This window comes from Symphalangus syndactylus, chromosome 8 (genome assembly GCF_028878055.3).
Source record: "Symphalangus syndactylus isolate Jambi chromosome 8, NHGRI_mSymSyn1-v2.1_pri, whole genome shotgun sequence".
In the NCBI taxonomy this organism is placed as follows: Eukaryota; Metazoa; Chordata; class Mammalia; order Primates; family Hylobatidae; genus Symphalangus; species Symphalangus syndactylus.
The window spans coordinates 65,985,337-66,001,889 of NC_072430.2; positions in this window are offsets into that span (position 1 = coordinate 65,985,337).

Genomic DNA, 16,553 nt, shown 5'->3' on the forward strand with positions numbered 1-16,553 from the left:
TGGAGCATGGAGGGTGGGAGGAGGGAGAAGATTGGAAAAAAATAGGTATTTGGTACTAGGCTTGGTACCTGGGTGATGAAATAATCTGTACAACAAACCCTGTGACACAAGTTTACCTATGTAACAAACCTGCACATGTACCCCAAGCCTAAAATAATAGTTAAATTTTTTTTTCTCTGATTTAACTTCCATGATACTACTGCTGACAGCTAACAGTTTTTGAGTTGTGGCGGTGTTCCAGGCACTACTTTTAGCACTTTCAAGTATGATCTCCCTTAATCCTCACAATAACTGTATGAGCAGATACTTTAAATAGCCTCATTTTACAGATAGAGAAATTGAAGCACGCAGAGGTGAAGTTGCCCATGATAAGCCAGCTAGTTAACTTGTGGAGTCTGAATTTGAACTCAGCCAGTCCTACTTGAAGCCCATTGTCTTTTCTACCACACTGAAGCTTGTCATCTCCAAGTCGTTAGGCTATTTAGTGACTTCCTGTTGGTTCACTTGTTATGTTCTCTTTGCTTCTTTCTCATTGCCTCTTTTCATTGCCCCAACTGATTCAAAACAAAACAAAACAAAAGCCCAGGACATAGTCTTCCTCTGCCCTGAAGTTCTTTCTCCTGTACTTACGGATCATTTTCCTGACAATGAGGGCACAGCCTGTATCTGAGATCGTATACATAAAATACTTGCCTTGTGTTTACTAAATGGTATTATTACATGACAATGATCCTGTGCACCTTCCGAAGCACTTCACATACACATTTTTATCTGATTCTCAACTCTGCATGTTGAAGGTCAAGTTTATATTTCTTTCCAACTTTTGGCCTCCCTATTCTTTCATGACACTATCATCCTCCTACTCTTCATCAGAGTCATCTTTAACTCATCTTTCTTCTTTAGTCTCTACATTTGATCTGCTACCTAGTTTTATGGATTCCACTTCCACCAAGCTTTTGAGCTTTTTCTGTCCTTTCTATTTCCCCTGACACTAAAGCACTACTCCATGAATGCCACTCCTCTTACTCAAAAACATTCAATGGTTTCGTACTAGCTGCCAAATTAAATGCAATCTCTTGAGTCAAACGTTAAGATTTATTTTTATGTCTTTACCTTACCACTCAGCATTAACTTAATCCACTATGTGAGTCCTACACGCATTCATATTAGACAGAATAATCTATACCTAATCTTTAAGCAAAGGGGAGCACCGTAGAGTTTCAGATGGATTAAACCTCACACATTTTATCTTATATGTGTCAGACTTCTCTCTTGAGAATCTCAGAGAAATTTGACCTGAAAAGCCCTTATAATATCTTGCAGATATCAGCTAAGACTACTTCGTTTCTTTTAAAGTAACTACTTGTTATAGCTTGGATGTGGTCCCTGCCCAAATCTCACATTGAAATGTAATCCCCAGTATTGGAGGTGGGGCCTGATGGGAGGTGACTGGATCATGGGGATGGATTGCTCATGAATGGTTTAGTGCCATCCCCTTGGGACTGTCCTCGAGATAATGAGTGAGTTCCTGGGAGGTCTCGTCATTTAAAAGTGTGTGGCACCTCCCCCTTCACTCTCTTGCTCCTGCTTTTGCCATGTGATGTACCTTCTCCCACTTTGCCTTCCACAATGATTGTAAGCTTCTTGGGGCCTCGCCAGGACCAGATATCACTATGCTTCCTGTACAGCTTGCAGAACCGAGAGCCAATTAAAACTCTTTCTTTATAAATTACTCAGTCTCAGGTTATTTCTTTATAAAAATGAGAGAATGGCTTAAGACACTATTCTTCATATTCAAATTTACAAAATAATCTCCACATTTTAACACAGCAAGCAGCTCCTTCCATTCCATGTAGCAGTGGAAAAGGAAAAGAGAGTGAGAGGATACTGCTGGGCTATTGAAATTGTGAAAATCCCCTTTAAAAGTTCTCCCTTAGGAGGCTGAGGCAGGAGAATCTCTTGAACCAGGGAGTTGGAGGTTGCAGTGAGCTGAGATGGTGCCACAGCACTCCAGCCTGGCAGCAGAGTGAGACTCCGTCTCAAAAAAAAAAAAAAAAAAAAGTTCTCCCTTAACCTAATAAAAGAATATGGTTCCCAAATAAGAAATCAGAGTGAGAAGGAACGTGATTATTACATCTTAGGGCCATAAGCAAGGCTACCCTGAATTATGAAAACCGCATAGTGAGGCAGGTAGCGCATTTTTTCCTTGGCTTTAAGAACTTGCTCATATGAACCATCTTTAAACTCTAATTGATAATTTTATTTAAACTACTCTATTTTGAAGAAGTAAAAATTACCTTATTCTCTGATTATGGTAAACCTGATCGTTTGGCCACACAACCAAGGCGCTGAAGAGCCCCCTGATGGCCGCCTATCATAATTGCAGACTCATACCTAACCCCTCGAGAGTTCTCTAACTTCAATCTGTACTCAGCTGTTTGCCTATGTAGTGCGGTTTCAGGGTTCCATTTGTTCTAATTCTGTGCCCACTTTTTAAAAATCTTCACTACCTAGCAGATGCATGATATTCTTCTGATAGTGCTTTATTTCTTTATCACAAAAGCACTGGAAGGGTATAGTTCTGTGTAATTTGCACTGTGATATAAACAGGTTACTCTTTGGTGTTAAGTTCACAACTCTTTGCTGGGATGAATTTTGACACTAGAGAAACATTCCAGGGCCTTCCGAGAGAAAAGAGTATTACTGGCAAAGGTGAAAGAAGGGTACAAAATGGAGAAACTAGATAGACCAAAGACCAATTATATTTTCAATGTTTTCTCTTTATAAAACCATGGTCGGGGCCCGGCGCGGTGGCTCACGCTTGTAATCCCAGTACTTTGGGAGGCTGAGGCGGGCGGATCGCCTGAGGTCAGAAGTTTGAGAGCAGCCTGGCTAACATGGCGAAACCTCGTCTCTACTAAAAATTAAAAAAAAAAAAAAAAAAGGCCGGGCGCGGTGGCTCACGCTTGTAATCCCAGCACTTTGGGAGGCCGAGGCAGGCGGATCATGAGGTCAGGAGATCGAGACCATGGTGAAACCTCGTCTCTACTAAAAATACAAAAAAAAAATTAGCCGGGCGTGGTGGCGGGCGCCTGTAGTCCCAGCTACTCGGAGAGGCTGAGGCAGGAGAATGGCGTGAACCCAGGAGGCGGAGCTTGCAGTGAGCCGAGATCGCGCCACTGCACTCCAGCCTGGGCGACAGAGCGAGACTCCGTCTCAAAAAAAAAAAAAAAAAAAAATTAGCCGGGTGTGGTGGCGCGCGCCTGTAACTCGGGAGGCTGAGGCAGGAGAATTGCTTGAACCCGGGAGGCGGAGGTTGCAGTGAGCCGAGATTGCGCTGTTGCACTCCAGCCTGGGCAACAAGAGCGAAACTCCGTCTCAAAAAACAAACAAACAAACAAACAAACAAAAACATGATCGGCTTTCGGAAGAAAGTGGCTTATGAGGGAAGCAAAGACATTTTGGTAAAAAGCTAGAGAAACTATCCCTCCTAAGTGCCTCTACACTTCATTGCCAGCACCAGCAAACTATTCTGCAACCCATCCTGAGAAATTTGTTTAACCTAGTTCTCAGCACATGTCACTAAGATTTTCTGTTTATTTGCCTCAGGCTCAGAAGAGCTACATGACCTGGTTACAGTTTAACACATGCCAATGGCGAAGTGATTTCTCTAATTTCTTTAGGGAAAAATCCCTTGGTAAAAATTAGATCCTAAGAATCCAATCTAATGTTAATACTAAGAAGGTCTTTATTGTCCTCAACAGCTGGTTTGGGAGAATATCAGTGAGTGACGCTTCTTTTCTAAGAAGTGGAGGAATTGAGACAGGAATGCCAAACCGCAGAATGTTACCCTCTCACATTCCTGATTCCGATGCTGATTCAGCTGTGCAGACACCAAAATCCCCACAGATGCCTGCTCTTTATAATAATGGTTGATTCCAAGAGAGAAAAAGAAAATGTAGCCAATGACTATATTCCTATCTTTTCCTAGATCGAAATCAGAAGATCAGCCCTTCCCAACACCATAGGTTACTGAGGAACTCAGCACAGTATTCATTTACATGCCTTAACTTAGCATCACGTAAGGGTTTGCCTCTGTCATGTAAATCCCAGACATTTCCGTTTTGGGAAGAAATTTTGCTAACTTTCTAAATCTTACCTCTTCATTGAATTTCCACGATGATTTTAAGAGGCTGTTTGCAAGCAAGAAATAATACTGAATCACATCTCACTATCTTCTGAACTGGCTCTTCTACTTTAAATGGGCAATCATTTTGTTTTCCAGAGGTGGAAACCTATCTTTCATAGACTAGCATTACTGTTATTACTTGGAACTACACTGTCCACTATGACAGTCATTAGCCACATGTGGCTATTGAACCCTTGAAATGTGGCTAAACTGAATTGAGATGTTCTACACGTGTAAAACACACACTGGATATTAAAGTCTTATTGAGAAAAAAATCATTATTATTTTTTATATTAATTACATTTCAAATGATAATATTATAGAAATATTGGGTTAAGATACATTGTTGAAATTGATTTCATTTGTTTCTACCTACTTAATTTGGCTCCTAGTTTTAAATCACATATGTGTCTTGCATCTTATTTCTACCAGTGAATCTCAATCCTTGCTGCATATAAGAATCACCCAGAGCTTTCGAAAAATACCTGATGCCAGGCTCTTTCCTCAGACAGAATATCTGGGATTGGGGCTCAGCACTGGTATTTTGTACTTTTTGGAAAGTTCCCCAGGTGACTCTGATGTGTAGCCAATGTTGAGCCAACTGCACTAAACTCTGGAATTCTATGATTCTGAGATTCTACTGACAACTCACGCAGGTTAAAAGTTCAGAGTTGTTTTGTCCTTATTCTGTGTAATCAACTCTGTCTGTTCTCATCTATTTCTCCCTAAAGAAACAATGAAATGTTTTTGGAGTCATGCAAGTTAGAACTTTGTTTGTTTTAATTTTTAATGAAGTTCACATGAATCCAATACACTGCCAGGACTGGGGGGAAAATGCATTAACTTGGAATTTTAAGGCTGATGAGTAACATGTCATCTTTAGCTGCTTCTTTCATTTGCCTTTTTCTTCTTTGAGGCACCTGCTTTGTTCCTACTAATAACAAGAAATGCATCACAGTGCTTTCTCAGGCTTAACGTGCCTAAGGATCACCTGGGGATCTGGTTAAAATGCAGATGCGGATTCTGTATGTCTGGGTCTTGCTGAGATCCTGCACTTCTAACAAGCATCCAGGTGATGCCAATGCTGCTGGCCCATGGACCACCCTGTGAGAAGCAAGGCACCAGGACTTAGGGAAAGAGGTAAGACTCACCTGGTGGGTGGAGCTTGTGCGCAGCTGTGCAGTCATGTGCAATAATATCAGCAGCACATTGACTTTGTTTGCTGTAATGAACATGGAACAGCCTTTTAAATGAAGTCTGCTCTACTTTGCCCACTGAAGCACAGTTATAATGGCACATATTTTCTCTATGTATAAAAATGAGCCTCCCAAGAGTAGGACAGCTGAAGCTAGTAGATGTGATTAAGAATCCACATCTTAATCACATCAACCTCAACAACTACCTTTTTCCTTCTATGCACAGGGGTTCAGAAGAAGCCTATGGGCTCAGAGAAGGGTCTTAAAGTGGGACTAATCCCATTTGTCCCAGGCCTCACTGCCTCCAGCGACAGGAGCCAAGACTGAGTCCCAGACACCACTGCTCCCTGTCCCTCATCACCACCACCTGCCTCAGGTTCCCCAGGACTAACTGCATCACGCCTTTGATACCTGTGTCCACGGTCACAAAAATCCCAGGCTCCCAGGTCACCCCACTTCTTTATTCTCTGCTCCCCATAGGGCTCCACACATCCTTCATTCTGTCTCCATCTTCCCATCACAAGACCCCAGCATCTCAAGAGCCCTCCAATGTGCGTCTGGATTCAGAAACCCTCTTTAGAAAAATCCCTGTAATCTGCAGCCTCTTCCCTGAATTTCCCTCTCACCTGGGGCTCCTCCTGCCGATGCTGCTCCTCCTCCCTTGTAGCCTCTCCTGTGCTGACATTTTTCCCTCATTCTCCTGACCACTGGGCTTGGAGATGGGGCAGTGTCCTCTTGGTCCCCAGATACTGCTTCCATACCATCCTCTCCGCTCCCTTGCTAAAATCTCTCAGCTGCTTCTCTCACTAACTGCCTCTCGTTGCTGCTACTCTCTGCTCGTGAATTACTCCCTGCTCATGATTTCTTTTAGCTCTGGGCTCACTGCCACACCCTCTTATACACTTCTTTCCCTATTCTTGGTGATTTCAACACACACACACACACACACACACGCACACACACACACACACACACACAATTTATCGAACAATATGTCCTCTCAGTCACTTGAACTCCTCTTCCTTAACAACCTTGTTTGAAATCTCACCTCAGCCACCCACTCCCAGGAACATACCCTCCCAGATCAATGACTTCAACATCTCTGATTCAGTCAGAGTGGGATCAATTTTTTAATTACAAAATCTAACAAAATAAGCACATTCTAAATTAAGTTCTCGCTTGTGGTCCATTGCACCATTGAGTTGGGTGGAGAGCCTTCCACATGATGATTCAGGGACCCAGGCTCCTTCTGACTTGAAGTGCAGCCATTCCCGGGGGCTTCACAGTCCTGGCTGGATTCTCTGCATTCAGTGGCAGACAGAAAAGAGAAAGGGTATAGAATTGCATGAGATGATTTTTTTATGGGCCAGGCCTAGAAACTGGGCACATCATCTCCATCCACATTTCCTTTGCCAGAACTAAGCATTGGCCATATCTAACTGCGAAAAGGAACCAAAAAATGTATTCCAGCCATGTTTGCAGGTGAACAACCACCTTGCCATCCATATTCTCATTTTCATCCATCCCAGCATCTGATCACTTACCTCCTGACTCTCCAGTTCATACCAACCAGTGTCACAACTCCAAAAAGCCTTCAACCCACTGGGAACGCCCATCCTCTTCTCTCACCACCTTCAACCCACTGGGGGCGCCCATCCACTGATCCCATCACCTTTTCTGACCCTCACTATCTTCCCTTTTCAGTTTCCTTTCATTACCTGGGCAATTATCATGATGGCCCCCTTGTGTTTAATCTCTATTTCTTTGTCTCTCTGTAGCTTTCTCACTTGGCAACACCTCAACGCTGTTTAAATCCCGCAAATTGTGTCTGCACCCAAACAGCCAAACATGGCTAGCAAAAAACTCATAACTACATGCACCAATCCCACTTTATGTTTGTGATAGTGAACATCATGAGTGCTTGGTGCAGCCAGGCAACTGTGTTCATTTCCCTGGTCTATAGACCCTCCCACTCTCCTAGACATCCACATAATACCTTATCCACTCTCCTTAAGCCTCTGATATCTTCTCTCCAGTTCTTAGTTTCCTATTTCACAGGGAAAATTGAAGCCATCAGGAAAATCATTAGACTCATACCATTCATTACCCCTGCCAGCATCAGCACCCACATATGCCGCCTCCCACCTGATACAATAGCTGGCCTGTCTGTGCGCCCATCTAATGCCAACCTCCCACCTGTGTATAGATCCTATCTCATCCCACCTACTCTAGGGCATTGCTCCAGCAGCTCTCCTATCTATCTGGCATCAACAATCCCTCTTCTCATTGTATTATTCTCATCTTCACACAAAAATGCTATTATCACTCTCACTTAAAAAATGAAAAACAAAAAAATCCCTCTTGACCCAGTTCCCTATGAATTAATTCCTGTTCTTCTCTTCTGTCTCCAGTTCCTCCCTTCCCTTCTCTGTTAACCCATCCAAGTGGGCTTTAAGCCCTCTACTCTTGTCAGGGTAACAAATGGCCTCCCCATTACTAAATCCAATGGTCACTTCTCAGTCCCCCTTTAACTCGACCCCTAGCAGCATTTGGTACTGGCCTCCTTGCCCTCTTCCTCACCATCCTCACCACACTTGCTGCCAGGACACCACATTGCCCTGATTTTCCTTTCACCTCACCTGTAGTTCCTCATCACTCTACTTTGCTGATCCCTCCTTGTCCCCCAGACCTCTTGGAGTGCCATAGAGCTCGGTCCTTGCACTTTTTCACTTCTCTATCTGCATCCCCCCTTCACCCATTTCATGTAGTCTCTGGTTTTTAACACCATCTGTACCCCAGTGGTCCCTCGTATGCCCCCCCAGCCCAGATACCTCTCCCAGCTGCAAATGCTCAGGTCCAGTGCCTCCTGGATGTCTTCGCTTGGGGGTCAAACTCAAGTCACCGAAAGCAAACTTTAATATTCCTCCCTGAACAGTTTCCACCCACAATCTTCCCAACTGGAAAACAACTCTATCCTTTCAGTTGCTCAGGAAAAAATGAAAAATCAAATAAACAAAAACCCCAAACCAAACCAAACAATAACAACAAAAACCTTAGAGTCACTAATTCCACACTTTCTCTTATACCTCATGTCAACACATCAGGAAATCCTGCTGAATTTTTCTCTAAAATATATTCACATGTCACCACGTCCACTGCCACCATCTTCGTTCAAGCCACTGGGGCTCTCCCTGGATTCCCATTAGAGCCTCTTCTCTTGCATCCTTCTCCCTTGCACCCTTGCCCTCCTACGATCTATTCTCAATACTGCAGCAGGAGTGATCTGGTTATAATACAAATCCTATACCTCCTCTGCCCCGACACCCCAGTAGCTTTCTATCACACTCAATGTAAAAGCTAGAGTCCCGAAATGACCTACAAGGTCATTTTCTCTTTGACCTCTTTCCCTAGTCCTCAACTTTACTTCGCAGAGACCACTCTGGCCTCATTGCTCTTCCTCAGACACATCTTGTATACGTCAGAGCCTTTGCACTGGCTGGTCCTTCTGCCTGTATGTGAGGCATACAAGATGCTCTTGCTCCCAGTATCCACACAGTAAAACTCCTGCTCCTTCTTCAAGTACTTGCTCGATGAGACTCCTTAACCATCTTACTTAAAATAGTTTTAAGTAACATTTTATCACATTCTAACACTTTATGATTTACTTCTTACTATGTTTACTTTTTTGTGGCCTGTCTCTTCCACTTAGAATGTAAGCTCCAATAGCATAGGGATTTTTATCTGTTTTTTTTTTTTTCACTACTATATTCTAACACCTACAGCAGCGCTCAATAAACACATGCTGAATAAATGAACGAATGAAATCATACATCAATAGTCCTTAGCCCAATGCTATGTACTCAGAAAGTACTCAATAAATTTTCATTACGCAAGAAAATTAAACCACTCTACAATCTTTATTTTAAAATGGTTATGTTTTGTTTGAGAATATCAGAAACTGTCTGGTAGAAAGTACTTTTTTTTTTTTTTTTTTTTTGTGACGGAGTCTCGCTCTGTCACCCAGGCTAGAGTGCAGTGGCGTGATCTTGGCTCACTGCAAGTTCTGCCTCCCAGGTTCATGCCATTCTCCGGCCTCAGTCTCCCAAGTAGCTGGGACTACAGGCACCTGCCACCATGCCCGACTAACTTTTTGTATTTTTAGTAGAGACGGGGTTTCATCATGTTAGCCAGAATGGTCTCGATCTCCTGACCTTGTGATCCGCCCACCTCGGCCTCCCAAAGTGCTGGGATTACAGGTGTGAGCCACAGCACCTGGCCAAATTTTTTAAATATAGGAAAACTGGAAAGGCATGTGTAAGAGTCATTCTATGCAAATGAAGTACTGGCAGTACCATCTTTCACACCTTTGCAATTGCTGTTCCAGATATTCAAAGCTAATTAGCATCAAGACCTCAATTCTCATAGCCTTCATCTAGTCATTTGCTGGAATCAATGTCATATGTGGACATTATCAGTCTTTAATTGTTTTTAATGCCACTGCTTCTCCAGGTACCATGTGACTTTGTCGACTTATGCTCACACCCAATAACAAAGAAGAAAAAAAGGAGAAAAGGATCAGAAAGAAGAAGATGAGGCAGTGGCAGCAGAAGAGGAGGTGGCTGGAAAAGCTTCCGTCTTTTGTTGCCTTATATATACCAATTCGACCTTGCTCAACTCTGCCTGAGCTTCATGGTCACCTCTAAGCTTTCCCAAATCACAGATGATTGGAGGCCACCCCAGAATTACTGAGTCTGAATCTGCTGCAGTTGTGCCCAGGTGTGTGTGCAGTGTTTAAATTCTCCATGGACCATTCTAATACACAACCAGATTTGAGCAAGACTGGATGGGGCAGTTTACCTTAGAAAATATCTTATTTCATTGTCATGACAACCACAGAAAGTATATACTTTGATTTTCATCTTACAAACAATGAATCCAAGTCGCTGAGAAGTTAAAAACTTGCTCAGGATAACACAGTAAGTGACAAAACTAAGGTTCAAATTCAAGGCTTTTTTAGCTGTACTCTGTCTATAGTTACGGACCACTCCAAATCCTAAAGCACCCTGTCAGTGACAGGCCACGCTGAGTCCCCTGATGGAACTCAGCCATCATTCACTCTCAGAAACCTCGAAATGCCCATTGGAATCAGCATCTTAAGGACTGTCCACTGGGCACAATAGGCCCAGCAATCCTGCTCACCATCGTAGGCCCTTGTCCTTGGCTGTAGGCTCAGTTCCCGTTCCTGAGTCCTGCCTTCTAGCCCATCTCTGAATAAAGGTATGGGGTGGTCTCCCTCATTATAGGCAGATCTTTCAGGGAAAACTGCCTATTTCCTCAAGGTTGTGAATGTTACTTCCTTGTCCTGGAATCCCCATCTTCTTGCTCCACCTCACAATGAGACTCTGATATGTCATCTTGTAGAACCACTCTCCCCCACCCCAAGCCTGAAGGTTCACATTTTATCTATTTGTTTATTCATTCATTCACAAAGTATTTATCGAGCACCCACTAAAAACTAGAAACTAGTAAACTCGACAGTCATAGTACCTTCATGGAAGCTATGGAGGAGACAAGAAACAAGTCAACTCGCATTCATGCTTCCATTCTTGTAGTGTGTGTTTGGTCATTTGTTGTCAAGGCCGTGGACTTCTCCACAAATATTCCTCCATGGGTAGATACATGGTAAGTGCTTTGAAGGAAACAGGAGGGAAACAAGCAGTGGATGGGGAAATTTACCTATGAGAGGCTGGTACACAAAGGCTTTGCTGCAATGGGCTCATCTACACTGGAACACAGGATGGGAGGGAGTCAGGTATGGGAACAATGACAGGAAGAACATTAGAGGAAGAAGGACAGGGTGGGCACATCTGCTGGGCAGGAAGGAGCTCCGAGTGACAGTGACAAGATGACTGGTAGGCATGGGGCTGGAGTCCACATGTGGCTTTCTGAATAAAGAACAAGTGCAATATGTATGTTTTGCCAACAGATACTACATTTAGACTATTTGACTCATACCAAGACATGAACACCAAAATGGGGCAGCAGGGAAGAAAAATAGCTAGGCAGGACGAGGCAAAAATAAAGCCATGGACTGCTTCAAACTCTTCATCCAAAAGAGACATCCTTGAGCAGTGCTTTTAAAATCACGTTCTACAGGTTCTTTAATTCATCCTTTCAGCAAATGTCTGCTACATGCTTGCTCTGGATCAGGCACTGTTCTAAGTGCTGTGGATTCAAGAAAAGTCCCTTTCCCTCTCTCTCATCTCTAAATAGATACTGAGTGCCCAGCTGGGATCTTTCCTTCCCTCTCTTTTCAGATTTCTCCCTGGGGGTATTTAAATACAGAATAAGGAGCAGAGGATAGAAGGACGAGAGAGACACAGGCTAGGACTAGTGGAGGATTCCTCACCCTGCTCCACAGGATTTTAAGAGATAATGCCACAGTGTTTGAGGAAAATGAATGGGAGAGAAAGGCAAGAAGTAAGAAGGAACAACATAGCTGTATTGAGCCCTTACTATATGCCTGGCAGTATTCTCAATGTTCACGTTATCATCTCATGTAAATCTTATAATGACACTATGAAGTGGGAACTATTATGACACCCACTTTACAGATAAGAAAACTGAAACAGAGAGGCTGAGTGATTTTCCCACACAGCTGGTAAGTGGCAAAGCTGCGATTCAGACCCCACCAGGGTGGCTCAGAGCTCACGCTCATTACCATTCCATGATAATGCCTTGACACAACTGCTCTTCACTAGTTAAGCCCTTTATGGCATTCATAAAATGTAAATTTAAAAATTGGTCTTCTTTTCTTCTACTCTGTTAACCCTTTCCATTATAAAATAAAACACAGATTAGGAAAACCATACAAAGTGAATTCATAGCTCAATTCATTGTTAAAAGATGAACACCTTAGAAACCTCTGCCCAGGTCAAGAAATGGAACTTTGCACGGCACCCCCAAAGTCCCCTGTGTGTCTCATCCTGTTCAATATGGCTCCATTCTCACAAAGCTAACCACTGCCCTGAAGTGTTAAGTAACCATTCCTTGTGTTTCTTGTAGTTTTATTACCTAGGCGTGCATTCCTAAACACTATAGTGTAGCTTTACCCATTCGTAAATTTGATGTGTCTTTTAATTCTCTTATATTCTACAGGGTCTCTCCTCCCTCCCTTTCTTTTTTTCCGACTTGACTGGTAGACCTCCCATTATTTGGCCTTTGCTGATTGTATACCGATTGTCCTCTGTCTTTTCTATATTTCCTGCAAATGGGAGCTCAATCCAGAGACTTGGTCAGCCTCAGGTTTGAACTTTTGGCAAGATTCTAGGTGGTGATTTGTTCTTTCATCATGAGACGTGCAGTGTCTGGCTGTCTCTTTTGTTGTGATAATAGCAGCTGTTGATGCTTGATGCCAAGATCTATTCATTCAAAGGGGGTTGCAAAATGGTAACATTCTAGTTCTATCATTTCTTTTCCATTTATTAATTCATCACTGGAACACTTTTCTAAAAATATACTTTCCCTCATCTACTATTTGATTACTCAGTGGCATGTTCGCTTAGCAGAAGTAGAATAAATGTTTGATTCTTTCTTTTCATATACTAATTTTAACAAAAAATGGATTATTTCCCTATTATCCTCTGAAGATCAATTTTTAACTTACCATTATGAAGTCATGGATTTCAATTTATTTGATGGGTTTCATAATGATTACATTTATTATCCTTTTTGAAGCTCAAATTTCCCCCTCATCAGCCAGTGGAAGCCTCTTCGAGGTGACCCCTGAGTGTTTTCAACATGATCCTGGTGGTCTTCAAGACCTTCCTCATTATCTGGTATGGCATGGTGTTCCAGACACATCTTGTACATTGCCCATCCCAAACCTAGAAATAGCATTTTCTCTAGTTTTCGTCAGTGGAAAAATGGTATTTCAAAGCCACACCTGGGCACAAGGGATGCCCATTGCTACTGGGTCGGTCGTGGTTTCTAAGCCTTTCCAGTGAACAGAGCTAGGAAATACACACACACACACACATACACGTGTGTGTTCCCACAACTCGTATGCATGACATATCTTTTTGTATGTATGTCATAGTCAATAAAAGGGGATTTTTCTGTTGTTGTTAAAATGATACATTTTGTTTCTTACTTTGCTAGCCTAGTCTCCCTCAGCATAGCCCACTGAGGGCTATTGGTATGCAACCCACCTCAGTATTTTGAAGGCTTAGGGAAAAAATAAAGCCGTTCTTCAATGCAGGTTTGGGGATTCAGCTCCCATTTCAATGTTATTTTCTCATTATATATTAATTCAGAAAAATCTCTGCTTGTCTATACCACTTTGCAAAGTGTATTTATATTTTCCAAATGCCAAAACTTCATCAAATAGTCCTCTTGGGGGACTATTTGAGATGCAAGCTGTTGCTGAAAAGAAGAGGAAGCAATGTCCTCTAGGCCAGCCCACCTGAGCTTGGCTCTCGCTCCAAGAGTTTGCTAGCTGCAAGTCCAAACTAAAGAATGATCTGCACAGATTGCCAACAACGCACCTTCATGCAAAGGGAATTAACAAGCATATGGCCATGAATACTAATTTTAGCTTAAATGCTAGGATATAAAAGAAGAAGTACAAGGGGCTTTGGAGGAGCACTGGATTGAGGAAGAATTTAGTCTGTGTTGAAAAGCAAGAAAATAGGATGGTATCTGCAAAAGAGATCATGGCAAATATTCCATTTCTGTCACTTTTCTAATAGAAACAGAGGGAGACATTTGCTTTAACACTTGTATAATCATAAAAGAAACAGGCCCAATGTTTCTAGTACTATATAGCATCACACATGTGGAAGTCCTTTGCATGCTGCCATACCCTGTGCAAATGAACCAAGTATGTTATTACGAAGTATTATCTAATTAAATTCAAAAATTCTTTTTTTAAAATTATCTTGACCCAGTCTATGTGCCCCTACGTGTTGTTTTCAAATGAAAGGCAAAGGAATGTGAGAGCGTTGGGCTGGCTGCCTCTGAGTGCCTGCAGGGAGGCCAATAATCTGACTCTGTGATCACCATTATCTTCATAAAAAGGAAGATCTGGAGGTTGAAACAGGGCCAGCCTCCTGGGCTTCCCAGTGAGAAAAAGCACAGAGGCAAAACCTACTTCTGCCCACAAGTCCACACATGCCTGTCATTATTTACCAGAACTCAGGCCACAGAGTGTTTAGATAAAGGCATTCTATCTCAGGAAAGTTCTAGAAAATGCGCTGTAATGCCCTGTGGGGGCCTGAGAAGGAGAGGAAGGCAAGAACATGTATGATATGCCAGGGAAACTGAACAAATGAGAGTTTTTAAAAGACAAACCAAGAGAAGGAATGTGAATCTCCTGCAGGCCTCTAATTATGCAGGTTTATGGGTGGGAGTCCCAGCCACACTGGAGATAAATGAGAGTTACCGTATTAGAGATGAGTCTTCTTTAGATGGGACAAAACGATGAAGTAGCTTTCAAATAAGTGAGGAATGCTATCATTATATTTATGAATTAAGTTGGAATAATATCTTTAAAGGAGGCTCAAAAATCATTTTCTCTACATATGTATCTTTCTAATCTGTGGACCAGTGTGGCCTCTTTTTCATTATGTCCAGAGATCTATGCTTTAAGTTATACTAACAACTACTACCTTTTGCATGTACACAGGGGTTCACTGAATGTATCTATTCTAACGCTTTTTTTTTTTTTTTTTTTTTTTTTGAGGCAGGGTCTCGCTCTGCCGTGCAGGCTGGAGTGCAGTGACACAATCACAGCTCCTGCAGCCTCAACCTTCCAGGCTCAAGCAGTCCTTCCATCTCAGCCTCCCAAGTAGCTGAGGCCACAAGCATGTGCCACTGAGCACAGCTATTTTTTTAGTAGACACAAGGTCTCACCATGTTGCCCACGCTGGTTTCGAATTCCTGAGCTCAAACCCTCCCACCTCAGCCTCCCTAACTGCTCGGATTACAGGCCTGAGCCACGGTGCCTAGCTCTAATGCTATTAAGAAAGAATTGGCAAATGTGTCACCCAGGAATAGGAAATGTAATTATTCCATTTATACAACTCACTTGGCTTTCCTCTACTGTGAGAGGAATAGCAAATGAGATGGCTAAACTGAAATATCTGACTCATAAGACAGATCCCCTTCCTTTCCTAAATGGAATGTTAAGGAGACAAGCGGCTACACAAATGGCTAAATTTTAAAATATGTATTTCAGAGATAGGTTACCTCAACTCCACAGCATCTCACTCACTTCTCTCTCCCTCTTTCTCAGTTCAATTCAGTGTACTGGGAACACCTAAACTCCTGCTAAAGAAAATGATATAAACATGCTGTCAGCACTATCACTTATGATATGAAGAGCCCCCCATGCTGGCTCCAGGACAATGGGAACCTTTAATCCTCAGAGAATGGGGGTCAACCTGTCACTTCAGAAAAGCCATTGCTCTCTGAGAAAGTATCAGCATAGATGTCCCTGAGCCTCATAATTCTGTGTCTTGTAGCCTGCGCTTGAACCCACATCCAGCTTTTCCCTCGGCTCTCTACCTCTGTCCCCCGTCCCTCTCCTCGTTCCAACCTGGCCATTATTTCCTCAGTGTGTGTGCCAGAGGCCACCAGGAGCCACTACCTCTGTTTCTCACTGTAGGGCTCTGCTCTGAATTCTCAGACTTACTCTGTCAGCTCTTTCCTGCCTATACTTGCCTCCCGACAGTGACAGCCCAGTCTACCCAGGTCTAGCAGGACCTAAACCTTCGATTCTAGCAGGAATTAATGAATTGGGTTGTAACAGCTCTCCTTTTCTGTAGGGTAATATTTTTTATGCTGCTTCCTAGTTACCATGCTATGGGCACCTGGTATGATGGGCTCCATGGATTCCTGGTATATAAGGGGATACAAAGACACACAGAGAAGAAGTTGAAGTGTGCCTCTGCTCAAAGGAGGGGCTATGTTAAAGGGCCAGTTGAAGTCTGATCCAAAGAGAGATGTGCAGAAAGCCTTGTTTAGCTTTAGGAAGATTTCTTCAGTGACTTACAGGAAGAGAAGACAGTCCTCTCAAAGTTAAGAAAACATTGCACCAGAATCACTGAGAGCTTACAACTCTTCAAATTAAGAAGTTCATTGAAGTCATACTTAAATGAAATGAACGG